Below are 18,709 nucleotides of genomic sequence, written 5' to 3' on the forward strand. Positions count from 1 at the left end.
ACAGTTTTTTAGCTGAAACACAAAAACACGTACTTCTTCCTTTGGGCCCCTCCATACACCTGCCAAATTTCATGGATATCGGAGTGGCACACAGGAGTCAGATCCCCGCGGCGTCAATTTGTCTTCATCTTGACATTTGAGGGGGGGGGGGGTTGCCCCCTAAACAGTTTTTTAGCTGAAACACAAAAACACGTATTTCTTCCTGTGGGCCTCTCTATACACCTGCCAAGTTTCATGGAAATCTGAGGGGCAGACTTAGACCTCCTTTGTAAGTGTATTAATTAATTACAAATCGCGCACGCGCGCACACGCACTATATATATGTGTATGTATGTATATTATATATATACAGGGTGACTGGTAATTAGATGTATTCCATGAAAGGGGTTATAGTAGAGACAATTTGCAATAAATTTGACCATATGATACCCCGTCCGAAAATTAGTAGTTTTCGAGATAATCGAATTTCAATTGTTTTTTTAATTAAATGACAATTTTCCACATAAAAAGATGAATGGAGAAAAAACTGCTCATTGTATGGAACTTATTTCAGCATTTTCTGATAGCTAACAAGTAAGTGGTTCGTTGAAAAAAAAGTTTTTCCCAAATAACAATCACATGTAAGTAACGGGTGGGTCTAAACTTACAAGTGATGATAAAAAAATGCACTCTTAGTTTACTTGGCAACGTAATAATAACAAAAATGGTACGACACGAAGTGTACAAATTACTTAAATTACTTCCTTGTGACATCTGCTATCCAACAAGGTACAAATGTTGCTAACATTCACATTTGTGTACAAGAAATAATACTTCATTCATCTTCATGTGAGTGGAATCAATGAATAATACAATTAAAGAACATTACACGTCTTGATCAAAGTGGGCACCTCCGTTACGAATGCAGGCACGCAGGTTTTTCCGGACATTTGGTCTCTTAACTCGTGATGTGATGGTGTCTTTGATGTGTTGACCTGGTGTTAAGATCCTCTCCCTGAGCTCTTCTTGCGAGTTTACCTGTGTCTTGTCATGTGGCTCCAAGTGTAAAAGTGGCAAGGCTTAAAATCGGGGATCGAGCCGGCCATGGAATCGGGTCGCCTCGGCCAATCCATTTCTTTGGGTAATTTTCATCCAGCCACTGTCGCACGCCCAGGAAGAAGTATGGATGGGCGTCATCAACAATCATTTGATTGAGACATTTTTCCTGCCCCAAATCTTAAATGGCATCACTTATGAACATTTTTTGAGGAACGGGATGGCAATGTTGTTGGAGGATGTGCCTCTAGCTACAAGACATGACATGATTTATCAGTATGATGACTGCCCAGCTCAATCCTCCGATGGATTTGACGCCTTGCGACTTTTACATTTGGAGCCACATGACAAGACACAGGTAAACTCGCAAGAAAAGCTCAGGGAGAGGATCTTAACAGCTGGTCAACACATCAAGGAGACCATCACATCACGAGTTAAGAGACCAAATGTCCGAAAAAACCTGCGTGCCTGCATTCGTAACGGAGGTGCCCACTTTGATCAAGACGTGTAATGTTCTTTAATTGTATTATTCATTGATTCCACTCACATGAAGATGAATGCAGTATTATTTCTTGTACACAAATGTGAATGTTAGCAACATTTGTACCTTGTTGGATAGCAGATGTCACAAGGAAGTAATTTAAGTAATTTGTACGCTTCGTGTCGTACCATTTTTGTTATTAATACGTTGCCAAGTAAACTAAGAGTGCATTTTTTTATCATCACTTGTAAGTTTAGACCCACCCGTTACTTACATGTGATTGTTATTTGGGAAAAACTTTTTTTTTCAACGAACCACTTATTTGTTAGCTATCAGAAAATGCTGAAATAAGTTCCATACAATGAGCAGTTTTTTCTCCATTCATCTTTTTATGTGGAAAATTGTCATTTTAAAAAAAACAATTGAAATTCGATTATCTCGAAAACTACTAATTTTCGGACGGGGTATCATATGCTCAAATTTATTGCAAATTGTCTCTACTTTAACCCCTTTCAGGGAATACATCTAATTACCAGTCACCCTGTGTATATATATATATATATATATATATATATATATATATATATATATATATATATATATATATATATATGTATATTAGCAGGTAACAATATGTTATAAACACATTCTTACTTTCCAAAGAAGCGCATGTGGGATGGCAAAACGGATCCGGATCTGAAAATTCCGGATCCGCGGATCCGGATTTCTGATCCGCCAGGATCCGGATCTGGCCATCCCTAATTCGAACCAGGGAGCCAACCTCCGTGGCGGAGTAGTTAGCACAGCGCCCTACGACGCCAGGGTCCAATGCAAAATACTAGTTATGAGCTTTACTTTTAATTTCTCATTAATGAAACCACAAATCTATTTTTATTGAACATGTATTTTAAATAGACTCTAACTTATGTTACGTATTTATCATTCTTTATAATTATGATGTCGAGATAACCATACACAAATTATAACAAAAAATATTAAAAAGACAGATTCATTTCACAATAAAATTATCCCGGGAACCTTTGGAGCGAGCGAACGAAAACAAGCCTGCGCAATTAGTGACTCAAGACAGCTCGGCCAATGAACACGTGTGAAGGAACGGGATTGCGTGTGAAGTGGGAAACTCGACTGTCGATTGTATCAGTATTTACTGCTTCGCTCCGTCCACTCGCTTTCTCCCCTTCTCTACCGTTATGCGCGGCCTTGCTCCAGAGATTCCCGGGATAGAGTAATGCAGCTTTCAATCAAGTTCTTTTTCCATTACGTGAAATTTAGTTTTAAAAGCAACTAAACTTTAAAATTGTCACTTGACAAGTGCGGAGACAGGGCAATTCCTCCCTGAACTATACCCAGGGCAAGCTAACTTCCGGCGCCCATTCACAGCGTAGAACGGTTATGTCGACAAAATCTCGTGTCCCTACTGGCCGCCTCGGGGAGGAGGGATTCGAAGGTTGCCGCTTGTTGCAGAAACAGGCCGTGAGTGGTAGGCCCAATCAGCTGTAAGTTTCTTCCTAGGTAAACGCAGCAACAGCGAGTCAGTGCCAGAAGGGCGGATGCGGCGCCGGAACAAAGCTTGGTTCGACTTTTGACATCCGTTCGACTGCAGCACTCTTGGTCAGACCAATATTGTACTTGATAAAGAGTTTATTTTTAAAATTCGGGAAATGACGAATTGTAATAAAGCGTGGATGTTCTAAATTTATCATGCAAGAGATCCTAGCTACAATGCCTTATGGTATTCCACGGATATCCCTTGCTATTCACTTTTTTTTCCGAATTCTCCTCTCCTTTCGAAAAACCGCTATGATATTCCAAAATCCGAAATATATATATATATAACACAGTCAAAAAAGTTTTGCATCAGGACGGAAAATGACAAAATATATATGAAGCACAAAGTTTATTGACAATGACAGTGGGAATACAAAATAAAATATGAAGAACAAGACATGTTGAATGAAAAGGGAACAAAAAACGTACAATTTTCTCAGAAATGTTTTTAAAACTAAAATGGCACAATTCATGATGGAGGCGAAAAAACAAAGAACTGTCACAAGAAGACTGTTCGTTATAGCGGATCCATCAGAAACATTGCCTACCACTTGGTGTGTCCTCCCCTGGCTGCAAGAAGGTCACTGAGGATGAGACGATCAAGGTGATCTTGCGGTAAGCGAATCCTATTCGTCCTGTGCCGCAAGAGGAACTTCACGAAGATTGGTGGGAGCCATATGACGGTTTGCAATGGCATTTTTTAGCATTGCCCATGCATGTTCGATGCAATTTATGTCGGGACTTTGCGCTGGCCAGAGCATGCGACGGATATTCTCCGCCTGCAGATAATCGTGCACCATCTGTGTGCGGTGTGGACAGGCATTGTCATCCACCAAGTCAAATTTGTCACCAATTTCCTGATGAAATGGTTCGACAGTCGTCTGGAGAATGTCCCTGACATAACGAACAGCTGTTTGAGTCCCTCTAAATGGAATTAGGGGCGTTCGACGTCCGAGCATGACCCCTGCCCACACCATGATTCCTCCTCCTTGATATGGACGGATTCAATGGACACCACGAAGCCCCTCTTGCAGTCCAGGGCCTCGCCACACCCGTCCTCTTCGTGAATCTGGCCGTAGACAGAGCCTACATTCATCGGTGAAGAGCACATGAGCCCAATGACCGGGTCCCCAATTTCGATGTGCACGGGCCCAATGCACACGGTTGCGCCGATGTCGTGGCAATAGGTACTGGCGCCGGAGAGGTCTTCTGGAACGTAAACCACTTCCTCGGAGTGTGTTACAGACAGTTTGGTTTGACACATGCACAGCAGAGGCTGCCTGGAGGGCATGAGTGACGTTCCTTGCCGTCATGGTATTTTGTCGCCGAGCTGAGAGTCGTACATAGCGGTCCACTCCACTCCAACAGCCCTAGCTACAGCCCATTGTGACATGCCAGTCTGCAGTAGCGTGATGATCCTGGCCGATCAAACTGCACTATCGTACACCTAGGCATGCCTTGCACACAGCTGCACTCGCTCGCCTTCGCTAACTGGAAATAGTTAAGGCTATACTTTCATTAACATAATTTCTATTTAAATATGTGGGCGTAATTTTGAAATTAACCCACTTTGTACGTAACGTATACACATGCCATAGAACTCGTCAGACTGCAGGGCCTCCCCGATGGCGCAGTGGTAGCGTCGTCGCCTTGTAATCAAGGGGTCCCGGGTTCGATACCCGGTGGAGGCACAAGTGGTTCGGATCCCACTTTAAACTGTAGGTCCAGTCCCGATTAGCCTTACTGTGCATAAAGTGGACTTAAAACACCAAATCAATCCAATCGTCAGACTGCAGGGCCCGGCGGTTGAGAAACACTCTTGTAAAGATCTCATGCAGGACGATTCCTCTGTCAGAACAATCCACAAGACATGACAAATAATATTAACAAGTAATAACAATTAACAAATAGAAAAGTGAAAACGAGAGCCACAAGGCACAAAAGGATGAATCATACTCTGCTAAGCCCCATCGAGGCAACAACTGATCTCCACGTAGAGGGGAGGCTTGCATGAATGCTATGATATGTACTATTAAAGATTGATTGATTGAATGATTTGCTTTATTTTACTTCGCTTTTTGTGCCACTTTTGGCTAATTTGCGAAGATGGGGATGAGTGACGATATGATGAAATTGATGAATGGACACTCACAAACATCCATGCCCAGGCCAGGATTCGAACCAGGGACCCCTGGCGTCGTAGCGCGATGTGCTAACCACTCCGCCACGGGGCCCGGCGTACTGTTAAAGAGTATTAATAAATTTAGTTCACACTGAAAAGACAAATGTAAAAGATTAAACGAAACGGAACAGTCAGTTGCCAAATGTGACGTGACGGAACGGAAAGTTCCAGATATTCACGAACCGGAAAGGCGTTCTGATCTGCTCCGCTCCATTTTGAGCCCTGGATATAACCAATACGACCGGGGAGGCCCATATAACCACTAAGGTCAGTGCTAACAGTTAAGGAAGTTTTGATTTATTTTATGCGGAGTCTCAAGGACTCCTTTCCTAAAATTTTGTGATAATTTATTGATATATTCTTGATTCTTCTACTTTAATAGATGATGACGAGGACTTTCCCTATATATCGGCAACTATTAGTTTCTTCTATGATTGTTTATAGACACCTGCAAAATTTTACATGAAGCTGAAACTAATAGCATAACACTGTTCAAAGAATAATCTTTTACAATATCTTTCAAATTTTCTATTGCATTTCTGAGAAAATACAACTTAAGAGGCATGTGTAATTAAATAGATCTATTCGGTGGCTACTGAACTGCCATCTACTGCCATGATTTGTACTAAACGTCAGCAGTGTTTGGAAGTAACCGTTGTCAGGTTTCCCGGGTTCGAATCCCGCTCTTGGCAAGGGTATTTTTTATGAGAGTCTCTTCATCAATTTCATCATATCATCATTCATCCCGCCGGCCTCACTGGCGGAGTAGTTAGCACATCGCGCTACGACGTCAGGGGTCTTGGGTTCGAATCTTGGCCTGGACATGGGTGTTCTTGTTAGTGTCCCTTCATCTATTTCATCATATCATCACTCATCCTCATCTTTGCAATTAGCCAAAAAGTGTCGGAAAAGCGAAGTAAAATAAGCCAAATACTGTAAATCAATTAAACAAACAAACAAGTAATAGTTACTTTTTGTGGAATTCTAACTGTAACTAGTTACTTTCACGTTGGTTAATCCATGTCACAATATTAGGAAAAAGGATAAATTTTCATTACCCCTTGCGATATTAAACATATACACAGACAGTTATATAAGGATATCATAGAGAGATGTAGTTTTGCGAGAAAAACGTACCCGATTCCGAGTTACTACATTATAAAAAACAATTCATTTGTTTTAAATTCAATTTACACAAAGCAATGCGATTGGACCGACTGTTGCGTTTCTCAAATTTCAAACTGACGTATTTGTTTTAAAGAAATAGCAATCATAATGAAATGCATTTCCTATTTTATAACGTCACTTAATTATGCATTATTTACTTTGAGCTGTTTACATACAGGGGATCGTCTCCAAGATTTGCTGATTGCAAGGAAATTCATTAGTGCATCAACTACATTTGATCCATTTAGTTTTCTGTGTGTAGTTCGGAAGTAATAATATTATTAATATACCCTCTAATCCCCTATCAATGTTTCTTACAATGTTTAATACCTATGAAACACATTTCATCATATCATAAACTTCACTGGTAGGCCAGACGCAGATCCACGGGAGGGCGATAGGGTCGGTCGTCCCTCCCAACTGCCAGGTTTTTGGATATTTTATTATGACTAACATTTTTGAAGACTTAAATGTTCTGCCTTTTATCACGAAGTTTAACAGACTCGATAATATGCTCAGCTTAATTTTGGATCCGAATCACTGTGCAATATGCCTCAAAAGGTGATCAATCCCGAGACTTCTTGAAAGAATTGTGTTTTTTTTTTTGTCTTCTTTCTTTCTTCACTTTACTCCTTATGTGATCGTTGAGTTTACCGTAGTAATGGAAGGAATTATGATAACGACATAATCATTGATTGATTTATTTGGTGTTTTAAGTCCACTTTATGCACAATAAGGCTAATTGGGACTTGACCTACAGTTTTAAAGTGGGATCCGAACCACTATGTGCCTCCACCGGGATTCGAACCCGGGATCCCTTGATTACAAGGCGACGACGCCACCAACAATAATAATCATCTGTTTTAGTCTAGGATCCATATTCTTGCACCACAATAATCTCTAGAATATGGAAGTTAGCTTGGTCCCTGTTTACAATACTATATATTATTTTTATAAAATAGTGCAAGTGTAGATTAGAATTGATTCTCGGTGAAGTGAGGTGCCCGACCGTAATTCGCCCCTCCCAACTGAAACCTCTGGAACCACCACTGTGGTAAGCGGAGCACATTCATCATTATGTTTTCAAAACCACACTTGAATTCCTATCGTTGAGTTTTTCACTTTCAAATTTCGAACCTGAATGTCTCCAAACCTGTATCCTGCTTGATTTGAATTATTTTACTTCGCTTTTCTGCCACTTTTGGCTATCCGCGAAGATGGGGATGAGTGATGAAATTGATGAAGGGACACTCACAAATAACACGAATGCCCAGGCTGGGATTCAAACCCTGGAAACCTGACGTCGCAGTGCGCTGTGCTAACCACTCCGCCACGGGGGTCGGCGCATGCTTTATTTCTTTAGACCATTAGCTTCATCCTAGAAATTGTGATCGTTCCTTTTTACATTTTCTTGATAAGAGCTTCCATTTCGTTTTTCACGTCTTTACTTATCGGGCTGTCTCCGAATATGTGCTAGTATATCTTTCAAAGGACCAACGTGTACCGCATGAAGTCAGTGACGTCAACGATGTCTCAGAGCTTGCTTGGCTTTGCTTGAACAGATCTTACCAGGCTTGTTGAAAATATGATATAGAGAGGTCAGAAAAGATGGAATGCATGTCTGATGCCTCCAGAAAGTTGGCATGTTCCAAACAGTTCGCTCTCTTACTTGGAAGGCTTCTTACAGCGCCCGCCCTTCCAGCTAAAGATAGCACTGCGAACTGCGTCCAATATACTCTCTGTTCCACACACACACATGTAGTAGTTCGCGTCGGTTCTCGGATTAACCTACACAAAAGCGCCAGACCGATCTTTATCCTCTCTATGACCGAAGACAGTGTTCAATGTGACTTTGCGAAGCTGTACGAGCGGTTTATGTTAAATTCTGTACATTCCGTGGACCGAAAAGTGTAATTTCGACCCGTCTCATAGAATCTTACTCGACGGAACTACCAGAGCAGAATAAGGTAAGAATTGTGTCTGTCGTTAAGACTGATTCCCTTTTCGTTTTTACAATTTCGTGTATAACCGTAAGGTCTTTTGTGGTTATTTCTGATTGTTTAGCACTTGTAAATGCATGCAAATAATTGTGATCTTAGTTTGCTTATGTGAACGATTGTCTGATTATTGAGCTTCTTACATAAAAGCAGACCCGTGTTTATATATTTATTTATTTATTTATTTATTTATTTACTCACAGTTTCAGATACAGTCTTATTTGGCCATTTTACACTGAAACAACATAAAGTAGAAATAAAAAATAATAAAAGATAAAAACAATAACAAGATGGGATAGATTTACATGTTCTTCGTCAGTAATATACAAAAATTACGTTCTGGAAGAAAAATATCTACATTCAGGGGAAGTTTGTTGTACATTTCTGGGAGCCTGTAAAACAAGGAGCGTTGTAGAAGGGATAGCCTAGTGGTTGGGTTGTGGAAGAGTTGCAGGTTGCGCGTTAGTTTTTGGGGTATGTGGAGGGTCGGGCCTAACAACATTGTGAGCCCCCTATATACGAGTTCAGTTACAACTTTCAAGTCAAATTCGTCGTCGCCTTGTAATCAAGGGGTCCCGGGTTCGATACTCCGTGGAGGCACATAGTGGTTCGGATCCCACTTTAATCTGTAGATCCAGTCCTGATTTGCCGTTCTGTGCATAAAGTGGACCTAAAACAACAATTCAATTAAATTAAAGTCAAGTCAAATTATATCAGATTGTCTATATTTTGTTATACTCATATTTTTACCGGATTTCAAATATCTCATGATTTCATTTTCAAAACATTTTTCTTAGTGGAGAACGAGGATCTAACTCTCACCCAAGCCCCCTCTAAATCCAGCCCTGCATAAATTTGAAACTAATGAGTGTATTTAGAGATTAAGTTTGAGTGATTCATCAGCTTCGAAAAAAATTTGCTACACAGTGACATGCACGACACACCCAGACGTATGCAATAACACTCGATAATTATTTTACGGTCATCCTTTGAATAGGAGTTAACTAGTTAATACTAGTTAATAGAAGTCAACTGCAAATTCTTGCAAGTGATTCTGAAATCAAATACTGACAGAATAATAAGTTCTAAAATATTAAAAAATACAAATATTTCAATTATAAACTACACTGCCATATTTATATTTTGCTCATAATGTTAATTTATACAATGTTGAGGTTAACTGAAGTCAACCATATCGTGAATACAGTAGCACAGGCTATATATAAGTTCTATTTCGTTTCTCAATGCCTAAGATAAGGAGTAATGACAAAACGCCATTTCTCCAGGAATTGCTAAACGATGTAGTGAACTTTTAAATCAAACTTTCTTCCTATTGTAAGAGCTGATAGCAATAACAATAGCAAAGTACGTGTCATGTTTTAGGTATGATCATAAAAAGCAACACCCTATTTGTTTTAAAAAATACTTGTAGTTCTAGTTCAAGAATTATCATGTTCTTAGACATAGATGTTATATTCCTCCATAAAATGACCTCTAAATCTACAAATTGTTAATGTTTGATGAGAAAATAGAGATGAAAGAAGCATTTTTTCTTTCCGGTTGAGAATGAATTCAGAAATGAAGCGGAAAAGAAAGTAAAGAATTTGAACATTGTTAAAAAGGCGGTCACACAGTGGCGTGCCCAAGGGGGGGGGGATGTGGGGGTTATAACCCCCACCCCTTTGGCCCAGTATTCCTAAAAAAAGAACATCAAATGCAGGAAAAGATGGCAAAATGAGGGCTGACTACTAATAAATGCATACCTAACCCCCTCCTTTCGAAAATCCTCAGCACGCCACTGAGGTCACATGATTGTTGCCTTGAGGGGAGTAGGGAAAAATGCACTGCGCCTGCCCGCCCTGTACGTCTCCGTGATAGAGCACGCATACTGGATCTCACCACCGAAGGTGCCGGGTTCGAGTCTCGGACTGAACATGGGTCTTCGTTTGTATTTGTTCCTTCATCAATTTCATCTTTTGTCAATTATGATTCATCTTCATCGTTGCGATGAGGCAAAACAAAACTACACGGTGTACGTGTGTATGCATGTGTCAAAAATGGAGAATTTCTGATCCTGATTCACATGAATGAAATGATTATTAGAAGCGGAGGTAATTTTACAAAATTACGAACTGTAACACAGTAATATAATACTTTTGATGTAATCATTTTCGTTATAAGGTCAACATGGGACAGTTTGGAAAGTAATATAAAGTTATTTAACAAGATTTTAGACAGTCAGAATTATATATTTGTGAATATTTTTTTCCATTTTTTCCATCGTGTACTTGAAACCGCTAAAATTATCAGAAAAATGCGATAGAAAACTGAATTTCAAAGCACTTTTAAATTTTTAAATCATTCAGTTATTATTATTCATAAGCAAACTTATGTTATGATGATGCTCTTATTTTTCATACTAATTTTGTTTTCTTACATCATAATTTATCTATCCAAAAAGTTCATGCAAGGACGATCATGAATGTCGCCCTACACAACGATGAATAACAAACACATGGAAATTGTATTTAGATAATAACAATAATAATAATGTCAATATTCAACATTTCACAAAATCGAAGCTGAACATGCAGCCAAGTCCCAAACATGAGAGAGTATCTATTATAGTGTCAGTTTCTGCACATAATGAATCAAAATTTTAGTGCATAAATTTTATTTTTTATCTAAGAAAAGCTACTATTAGTTTGCTGTTCCTTAATTTATGAAGCACAGGAAGTTGTAAGTGTGATTTCATATACTTTAGTAAGCTGTACTTACAAATCGGTCCAATACACCTTCACACTGTACTAAAATATACTTAGTATTAGTAACTTTTGTGTACATAGGTAAGGACTGTTCATATCGCTTAGAATAGCGAACTTTCGGCTTTCTTGCTGTTTTTTTTGGTGTGTGTGTGTGTGTGTGTGTGTGTGTGTGTGTGTGTGTTTGTGCGTTGATGGCTTTTGAATTGAAATTACTGTGATGGTTGGTACTCGTACATAGTTTTTAGTCAGCCATGCTGAACTGAAACTTTACATCTCAATAATAGGATACTCCTTGAATTTGAGGACTACTTTGGTCACATCTGTGAGCACTAGGAAGAATAAGAATAATGGCCGCCACCAAATAAGTTTCGAAATAATAACAAACAAGGGCCTCCCCGATGGCGCAGTGGTAGGTAGCGTCGTCGCCTTGTAATCAAGGAGTCCCGGGTTCGATTCCCGGTGGAGGCACATAGTGGTTCGGATCCCACTTTAAACTGTAGGTCCAGTCCCAATTAGCCTTACTGTGCATAAAGTGGACTTAAAACAACAAATCAATCCAATCCAATAACAATGACTGCCACGCGGGAGACCCGGGTTCGGTTCCCGTGGCGGGTGATCTGATGTTGGATTGTTTGCGGCCTTGTCCCTGCATAAAGCGGCTCGGGACCCAGCCTCATATCAGTGGGTACCTGGGGGCAATAGTGTGGGGGCAAAGTCAGCCGGAGCGTGGTGCTGATCACATCACCTCCAAAATTGCCGAGATCGAGAATGTGTGGGGCTCTACCCCGAAATGTGCATTCATGGCACGGTGCTATATGTATGGGGAACTTTACCTTTATATTCCTTTTATCATTCTTTAAATACTAAACTCAGTACTGATATAAATATCGCTCAAAAGTTTCACATCAGGTGATTTAATGAAGACTCAAATAAGGATTATCGAAAACTCCTTCAATTTTCTCTTTATCCTCTACCCCAATCTGAAGTTTCTTTTATTATGTATATTGTATTGTAGATGTGAGAGAAAGTTGCACCAATTATTTATCGATTCTTTCCATATATTTTCTGTTTCCTTACTACTATTTTTTCATGTAATATAATTAGAAAACGAACCATTGTGAAGCATATGGTTATCAAATTGTTCACGTACTTGAAATTAGCCTTCCATTAAACAAGATGAACTTAAATCTCTTCATGTAACAAGTGCAGCACGATCCTCGAGTTCCCTACGCTTTTTTCCTTTCCTTTCTGGCGACAGTTCCAACTTTCATTTGGTGATCTCTGCACAAAAGTTGGCTCTCTTCCAGGATCTACCCTTTATAGAAGGCATTTGTGTCTCGATCAGCCAAGTGTACGCACCAGTAGGAGGAAGCTTTCCGATGCGACCATTGGAGCGAGCGTCGTAATCAGAACGTAACGCATTTCGAGATAGATGAATTCTCGGGAAAAAAACGTCATTCAGTATTTGTGGAACTGTCCGTCTGCAAGAGGAAAAATGGTGATTGCAAAAAGAGGAATGGAGCTCTGGAGAAGCGATCCTAACAGATATTTTACAAAATGAGACAGGAAAGCCCTAATCAGCTTGCAAGTCTTTGAAAGCTTGATTGATTTGCTTTATTTTACTTCGCTTTTTGTGCCACTTTTGGCTAATTTGCGAAGATTGGGATGAGTGTATACATAAATGACTTGTCATCAAACTTAGATCTAATCAAAATAACTTTGTATGCAGATGATACAAGTATAGTGCTGACTGGCAAGAATGAGCAAGCACTTAAATCGAACATCAAACACATAACAAACAGACTTTCAGAGTGGTTCAGCACCAACAAACTAACAATAAATAAAAACAAAACCGTAGCATATTATGATGAAATTGATGAATGGACACTCACAAACATCCATGCCCATGCCGGTATTCGAACCCGGGACCCCTAGCGTCGTATCGCGCTGTGCTAACCATTCCGCCACGGAGGCCGGCTTAGAAAGTTTTAATTGAGATAGCTGTGATCAGTTCCATCACCTGTCTTCTACTATTAAAAAATACAGCAACCACAGGAAATTTCTAAAGGAGGGGTCAAAATCGAAAATTTTAGTACTTACTTAATACATTGACGTCATGTTTATTTGTTATCAGAACGAAGAAATGTTTTAAGGGGAAGGAAAAATATGGCATGTGAGCAGGTTTGGAAGTGAGGGGGAGATGGTATCCCGCAAACTAGCAAACTTCTGGAAATTCAACCCCTTGGCCGTCTCCAGGGGCGGCTCAAGATAAACGTTTCACCCGGGCGAGATGAATTTTTGGATCCTTCCACTCCGAATGAAACCTTGTTGTTACAAATATTAAATAAGAAAAATAATAGCCGTATATTGAAATAATTTAAGTGTTCCTGTTAAAGAATAGGTTTAAGCAATGCATATATTTCCTACCTGGATATTGAGCCAGCCCCGTGGCGGAGTGTTTAGCACATCGCGCTACGACGCCAGGGGTCCCGGGTTGGAATCCCGTCCTGGGCATGGATGTTTGTGAGTGTACATTCATCAATTTTATCATAACATCACTCATTCCCATCTTCGCAAATTAGCCAAGTGTGGCACAAAAAGCGAAGTAAAATAAAACAAGGCAAATCATACCTATATTGATATCAAAATAACTGTAATCTCTTAGCTTAAATTGCTACAAGATTATGCAATGTATGTATTATGTTATGCAGCAGTAAATTTTAAAAAAATCCTCTTTGGAAAAATTGTATCAATCAACCAAATGTTACAGTGTTATGCTTCTGATCTCCCTAAACTTTTATTTCGTTGAATACTTCTTTATGCGTACCTAACAAATTACTACAGACTTTAACTTGTTGATCGATGAAAACCACTTCTGTTTTCATTTCCATCTATTATATGTTTTTTATACATTGCTTTCATCTTTTCTACATCTTTGTATCATATCTTTACTTTCACTAAATCGACACTTATCCTTCAACAATTTATTTATATTCTTTCGCCTTGTGCTGCCATCTATGTTTCTTCTCTTAAACGCCTTTCTTTCCATTTCGTGCTATTGTTTCCAATATTAAATATCTGGTTTGTAATAACTCTTTTTGAAACAAATAGCTACGATTATTAAAAAAATCAAAATTAAGGGTTTGGCGCTACTCAAGGAGAACACCCTGGTTTGGCGCCCCCAAAAATATGGACCTTTGTATTCTCTCTCTCTGTTGGTTCGGTGGTCGAGCACATTTTAGTTGTCGATTTTCTATCTCTTCACGGAGGTTTCCGGGTTCGAGTCCCTGTTTGGGGACGGGTGTTCTTTGTGAGTGTAGGGGTGTAAGACGCCACCCATTCCAAGGACACCCACATGTCAACCTCCTTTCGTCGTAGCACATCCCGAACTGCATTTTCCAGACAGGCGAGGCTCTAGCTTTTGGACTCACAGCCAGTAAAATCCGCTGTGGGACTAATGTTGTGTCTTCCGTACACGTTTGTGATTGCCCCTTCATCCATTTTATCACCGTTCATCCTCATCTTCCAAAAGAGACAGTGAAGAAAAATAAACTAAACCAATCAATCAATTACTTCATTAAATACATCTAATCAGCTCTTATCTCGATTGATTGATTGATTTGATTTATTTTACTTCGCTTTACTGTCACTTTTTGGTAATCACGAAGATGAGGATGGGTGATGACGTGATGAAATTGATGAAGGGACACTCACAAGGCAGACCCACGCCCAGGCCAGAAATCGAATCCAGCACTCTTGGCGTAGCGTGCTGTGCTAACCACTCCGCCATGGAGGTCGGCTGCAACCATCTCGATTAGCCAAAAGTGGAAGAAATGCGACGTAAAATAACAAAAATATACAAACACAATAAGCATTTGACTTGTAAGATCGATTGACTTTGGAAACGTATTGCGTTAATCTAATGCTTCAAAGAAGAGATTTCATTATATAGGAACTGAATGAGGATAGAAGTCTATTTTCAGTAATGGCACTCCACAAAGATAAAATTCCTGAGGAAAAAAGGAGCGACTGCAAGACGCCTGGAAGAAAACATCAGCTTCAAAACACGCGGAAGCGGCAAGGATCTGAACATCTGCAGCGAAAGCCGAAATCCCTAAGACAAAAGTAATCCATTGAAAACTAGACGTGTAAAATAGGAGTGACGGCAGAGACAAGTGTTTTGAAACTCGGTGGGTGGCGAATAAAACATGTAAACACTTCTTGAGTCTGTGAAAAAGTGGCAGTCTCTCCTTCAAGGTTTAGGAACTACAGGGTTCTTTACATAAAACAATGCATGCTTCAGACTCTTTTATCCCTTTCTTTTATTGGAAGTGACGTCACTTTCAACGAGCAGAGTGCAACGAACGGCGAGCAAACTTCTTAGATTCCATTACCTATATCTCGTGGTGAGTTGATGACGTGGCAAAATATACACTGCCCCATTGGAGCACTAGCCAAATGCTTGAAGTTTAAAGCGTTTATCTTATGGAGGATTGAATACATGGACAAATAAGAAGTCTAAATAGTTTACAATATGCTGTAACTCGTGTTGGTTCAAAGTGAACCAAACGTTGAACCACTGGCTGCGAATTTTATGAGCGTTAAGCTTGAAGCAATAACCAAATGGTGCTACATCATGGACCCCGTCAGGATTTGGTGGTTCCTGTAAATATGATTAGTAATTTGAACAGTTTTTAAGAGACTTGCAAGTAAACAGATTACCTGGAGTGTTGAATATCTTGCTCAGCAGTGTTCTCACTTTTCAGCACCTCACCGTCAGTGTAGTGGCTACCACTGTCGGCTTGTAATCAAGGGGACCGAGGTTCAATTTTCTGTTGAGTCACATGGTAGAATGTTTCGGATTCCAGTCCCAATTAGTCTATCTGAGCACACACTTTTCTTATTTTGTTCAAGACATGGAACGATTCTGTCCAGAAAATGTGTACACACATTCTTATGGATAAGGTAAATGTTAACTAGCATTTCAACAGGCACACTCGCACTGGAATAATGGCTTTAGTTACCATTAAATACTTTATTTCACTTAAGAATTAATTCCACTTTTATAAAAAAATATAAAAAACGATCATATTATGAAGTACTGGATGTACAGTATCTATAATTCATACATTCTTCCCTTGTTATTAAGCAACTGCGTTATTTTCTCCTCTGGATTGGAACACAGAACCACATACTTTTAAAATTACAATTTAATCTATTTGCATTATTAATTGAATGTGCATGACGTATGCTTGCACATTTGTTTGTAGACTCAGGACGAACGAAAAAGATATAAGATCATGTCCATAAAAATACTGATAGGACAATGGTTAACGGCTTTCTCCCTCTCTTACTGAATGTGTGTGCGTGTATACATACGGAGTACACACACATAACGAAGGCCTCCCCAACAGCATAGTGGCTAACGCTGTCGTCTTGTAGTCAAGTGATCCCGAGTTGAAATCCCGGTTGAGGCACATTGCACACTAGGTTCGAAGTCCACTCTAATAGTTCCGATTCATCATAAAGCAAAATACGAATAAATCTTTCACGGTGTATATTGGGTGCCTTCGAATAAACCATTAATTTAATAATATTGTAGAAACATGCGACTAGTTTTCTGTTTTTATATTTTGATCACGGAAATTATAATAAAATAATATGACTGTTGTGATATTATAATGCAACATAAGATAATGAATGTTGATTTAGCCAGAAGGAATATGATCAATATATATCTTGATTTCAACTTTAAAAGAAATATCGTTGAGATATTTTCCTGAAAACACGGTGAAAACTCAATGTGTCAGAGTGTATCATAGGTTTGAGCTTGCAACTATTTAGAGCCAGCACCTTTATTTGGAGGACAAATGTACACTAACCAAAAAGAGGAATGGATAGAACATTATATCCACATCAGTTGATACGAATGGAGCAGGTTATCAGGAGTGGATAAAGATAAATTAACTCAACTGGAGAGTAAGATTTATACTCCTTTTTATTGCCGAAAGAAGGTGACTGAGTGGAAAGAAAAATGCCCAGGAGTGGCTCGAATATCAACCAAGCTTTATGGTGGCACTTGTCCTTGTAACATGAGGAAACCGCAGAAAGTCCTAGGCCACCGGGATTAACTCTTCCTACGAGAGGAATTAACGAAAGGAAGTGTATTTCAGTTTTGGTGCACTCTGCAGACTGTTACGGCCATCACTGACTGCACAAGTTACGAGCTGCACGGCTCTATTCACTGTCATCGCCGAGTACTTTATGTGCAAACCTCTATTAAGTAACTGAATTGAAGAGAAGAAGAAACGATGTTTTCCACACTACGATGTTTATGTGCTTCCTTAAGCATTTTTCAAGGCCGAGGCAGAAGACTTCTGGGAATACAGTAATGAAAATGGTAATATATGAGGTTTTCCCTACTCCATTACTCTTTTTACACCCTGCTCATGGGCCAAAACAATATGGCCTCACAAATCACGTCACAGTTGTCCTCCTTTGCCACTTCTCGTTTGACAATGATGCCAGAACAACTAATAGCGGTTGGTAGTCATGTTCGTTAAGGCTCGGTTGGACTTTTGGCAGACGCCAGCGAAGCAGTTTTCAAAATTTCCTCTCCTTTCAAAAAACCAGTGATGTTCTAAATTCTGAAAAAAAAATACATGTGCTTAGAATTCCTTAAGAGCATTCACGTAGATATTCGTGAGCTTTGTTTCCCTGTTGTCTATGTATTCGCAATAGTTTCGTGGCTACATAATCCTATTTTCCATCACAGATATGTAAAAAGGGTGGAACCCCCGAAGTAAGCCCTCCTCCACCCCATACATTCGAGTGTATGCACTTAGTGTCCTGGTACCTTTAAATAAAACAGGACGTCAATTTCGCTGAATTTAAACTTTCCCCCCGCCTTTTTATTCTTTCTTTACTCTTTATTATTTAAAGTATACATTATAAGATACAAAATGAAAGAGAAAAATGAGAAAATGAATGATGCAATGTATACTGTGTAAGTATAACGAAAGAACATTTGTTATATAATTGACTGGTTAATTTATTTAACTGAATTTAATATACACATTTTTCAAATCAAATATATTTTTTGTATGATAAATTCAGGTGTCCAGAAAAGATCTACTAGAGTAGCAGTTAGTTAATTAATAGGTTAACTAATGTTATTGTTAAGTTTAGTTACTGTTCTGGGATAAAGAACAGGAAGGTTTGTAAAGTTAAAGGAAATAGGGATTGGGGGGTTGAGCAGTGGCGGCTGGTGGCTTGACATTACGGGTAGGCACTTCAATCTCGCGTCCAGATGTGTTATACCACCCCTGTCAAATACTCGCACCCGTTTTTGCGTACATAATGATGCTTAATATATTGGCAACCCAAGTTTTGATCACCTTTCACTGAAAATGAGGCTATGACAGAGTTATATTTCATGATTTTTTTAACACGGATTTTTTACAAATTTCAAATATTTCGGAAATTATCCAGCCAATCACGAGAAGAGCGATGT

At 39.3% G+C, this 18,709-nt stretch overlaps 1 protein-coding gene across 1 annotated transcript in view; it reads left to right on the forward strand.

Annotated features, from left to right (window-relative positions):
- The first annotated feature begins 8,227 nt into the window (after positions 1-8,227).
- The window catches only part of LOC145984280 (rho GTPase-activating protein 45-like), a 173,435-nt gene continuing 162,953 nt past the window's right edge, over positions 8,228-18,709 (forward strand). Inside the window, exon 1 of the mRNA XM_083117917.1 lies at positions 8,228-8,401. The gene's annotated coding sequence lies outside the window, so the exon portion shown is untranslated. The remainder of the gene's footprint in view (positions 8,402-18,709) is intronic.

Source organism: Lepisma saccharinum, chromosome 2, assembly GCF_977018435.1.
Source record: "Lepisma saccharinum chromosome 2, izLepSacc3.1, whole genome shotgun sequence".
Lineage (NCBI taxonomy): Eukaryota > Metazoa > Arthropoda > Insecta > Zygentoma > Lepismatidae > Lepisma > Lepisma saccharinum.